Below are 3,168 nucleotides of genomic sequence, written 5' to 3'. Positions count from 1 at the left end.
ACCTGACTGTTACGTGACCTCCTGTGGGACACAATTCCGGTATTTCGGCGTCTTCGAAAACTGTGGAAGTAATTAGTGGAATGTAAAACTGATAACATTATTATTATTTCCAGATCATTCAGAAGCCTAAAAAATTATATCTGGCGTCTTCCTCTTCATACAGGAATAATTAAGTACGCTAAATACATCTCTGAATCTTTACCGGTACCACTTTACCAGTACGAACTCCGCTACACCGAGCGGCATTGACTTGCTGGCCGCACTGTAATCACACGAGCAGACTCTGAACTCGGGAGTATTTTATGACTAGGCTATACTGATGTTGACGAAACTGAGAAAGCCGAACAAAGGTTAATTGAAGAAGATGTATTTCCATCAGTTCTCAAGCAGTCATTGCATGTCCAGTTCACTTATTGCAAGATCAAAGCTTCAAAAGTATCCTCCCCGGCGGGGAATCGAACCCCGGTCTCCCGCGTGACAGGCGGGGATACTGACCACTATACTACCGAGGATACGTACATTGAAGAAAGCTGCAGAGCTCTTCAGATTACCGCACGACATCTTTGGCAACGAACTTGCTGATAAGCGGAGGAATACTCCTTATACTCAACCATCCTATGTGCTTACATCTAGTCTTCTAGTGTATTCGACGGAAAGCAGTATTTAACATCATTCTAATACGTAATGAATCATACTGTGGAGCCAAGCGCGCAGCCTCCGTGGCGCAATCGGCTACCGCGTTCGGCTGTCAACCGAAGGGTTGGTGGATCGAGCCCACCCGAGGGAGGTAGGAAAAACAGCGCGCAGCCTCCGTGGCGCAATCGGCTACCGCGTTCGGCTGTTGGTGGATCGAGCCCACCCGAAGGCGGTAGAATTTTGGAATGTCGCATAAAAAACATGAAAGGTAAAAAAGGTAAAATTAAATGCTTCTCATCATCATCATCTGTTTACCCTCCAGGTTCGGTTTTTCCCTCGGACTCAGCGAGGGATCCCACCTCTACCTGGAGCTTCAGACTCTTGGTCGGGGGATACAACTGGGGAGAAAGACCAGTATCTCGCCCAGGTGCTATGCTGAACAGGGGCCTTGTGGAGGGATGGGAAGATTGGAAGGAAGAGGGAAGGAAGCGGCCTTAAGTTAGGTACCATCCCGGCATTCGCCTGGAGGAGAAGTGGGAAACCACGTAAAACCACTTCCAGGATGGCTGAGGTGGGAATCGAACCCACCTCTACTCAGTTGACCTCCCCGTTCCAGCCCTCGAACCCGGGCCTCCAGGGGTGGCAGCTAATCACGCTAACCACTACACCACAGAGGCGGACATTAAATGCTTCTACAAGACAAATATAGACAAATCCCTTATTTTGGAGAAGAAGTAGATGACTACAAATCCGTCCCATTTTCACTTTTCATCCTACCTGCTTCAAAGGCTGTTATGGGCTTTCCGTTCTGTCGTGAAGCTTAAGCTGCGATTTCCGTTCTGCCCACCGCTACACCGCGTATTTCCCGTCCCGATCGCGCCCGTCCTGTATATTTTTACGGTGACGGGACGAATGGGATGGTGGGCAGACATATATTGTTTTGGGGCGATGGATACAACGAGAGTCTGGTACATGAGCTGAGCGTTACAGGGTTGGTCATACTGATAAATCATTCGAAAATAAATTCGATACACTACTGAAGTTAAGACTATCAAGATCGCTTCGTGGGCGAATTCAAATGGGCTTTGCTAAATCTGAACGTGCTTGCTTAATAAGGTTTTGTCACCAATCATTACCGTGTTATTTTTGTCGAAACTCGTAAATATATCTGATGAAAAGCATTGTCATTTTATTAAAGGAGAGAATGTGAAAAGAAAAAATCCAGTCGATCGAACACAAGTCATATTATGAACGATTGAAACATTTTCTGTGGCACTTGATTGGATGAAACAATTCATTTTGTGTTTAACAATGTCTTTTGTTTCCGTTCACACGACTTTCTTGTTTTATTAAAAATTGTGTTCGACGGACTGGAAAAATCACATTCCCGTTGAAATAGAGCATATTTCAAGTAAAGAAATGAAAAGGAATTTACAACGAAGTAATGATAGCCTACGCAGAAAAAAATCACCTGGAATAACATGTGAAAAAATATATTTTCATATCAAATTTTGAAGTGAATTGAAATACAAATCAGTTTAAAAAACGCTAGGTACGTCGGAATGTAAAATTGGAATCAGCTCATGGCTAAGAATGGTGTAAGAATACCGCACCTAGGCCTAGCTGCATTAGAAAAATCTTGATAGCTATTTTGCTCTAATATCGTGTTTCAGTGTTCTTCAGTAATACATTTAAGTAACTGTGTTATCCTAGAAGTGGTTTCCCACTTCCTCTCCAGGCAAATAACGGGATGGCACCTAACTTAAGGCCACGGCCGTTTCCTTCCCTATTATTTGCATATCCCATCCAATCTTCCTGTCCCATACAAGGCCCCTGTTCAGCATTACAGGAGCGGCCACCTGGGAGAGGTACTTGTCCTCCTGCCCAGTTGTATCTACGACCCAAATACTCACGCTCCAGGATACTGTCCTTGAGGCGGTAGAGATCCCTTGTTGAGTCCGAGAGAAAACCAATCCTGGACGGTAAACGGATTAAGAAAGAAAGGAAGAAAGAAAGAATTTATTCAATAAATAGTAAAATAAGTACAGTATAATTCGAACTCCAGGTCCTCTCTTCATAAAATGCAGAGCTCTAGTTACTTTACTATGAAGTATTTATTTGTGTAAGGGGCTGCCCTGCCGAGGCGGTAAAGGCGTGCTCGGTTCGCTCGGACGGACGTGGGTTCGAATCCCTGTCAGGAAGTCGTGAAATTTAAGAAACGAGATTTCCGCTTCCGGAGGTGCAAATGGTCCTAAGTTTCACTCAGCCTACTTCAAAAAAGAGTACCAGGTTATTTCCTGGGAGCAAAGGCGGTCGGGCGTAGAGCTAACCACTGTACCCCACCAAGTGCCGAGGTTACGTATAGGGGAAGCCTTTACCTTCCACCCCTCGAAGGGCCTTCATGTCCTGTATGGAGATGACGCTTTGCTTTCATTTATTTCTTTAAAATTAGGATCTGCAGTTACCTCTCAGATTTTAGTGTTTCCTATAAAATTTTATTTAACACAGTTAGCTCAATAATTGCAGCTAGCC

The 3,168-nt window shown here is 44.5% G+C and overlaps 1 non-coding gene across 1 annotated transcript; it reads right to left on the bottom strand.

Annotated features, from left to right (window-relative positions):
* Positions 1-440: 440 nt before the first annotated feature.
* TRNAD-GUC (transfer RNA aspartic acid (anticodon GUC)) lies at positions 441-512 on the bottom strand. The gene has a single exon. It is a non-coding gene; the product is annotated as a tRNA-Asp (tRNA).
* Between the last annotated feature and the right edge of the window lie 2,656 nt (positions 513-3,168).

The sequence above is a fragment of the Anabrus simplex genome, chromosome 3 (assembly GCF_040414725.1).
Source record: "Anabrus simplex isolate iqAnaSimp1 chromosome 3, ASM4041472v1, whole genome shotgun sequence".
In the NCBI taxonomy this organism is placed as follows: Eukaryota; Metazoa; Arthropoda; class Insecta; order Orthoptera; family Tettigoniidae; genus Anabrus; species Anabrus simplex.
Note: the sequence above shows the minus strand (reverse complement) of the source record. Positions and strands in the feature narration are given on the sequence as shown.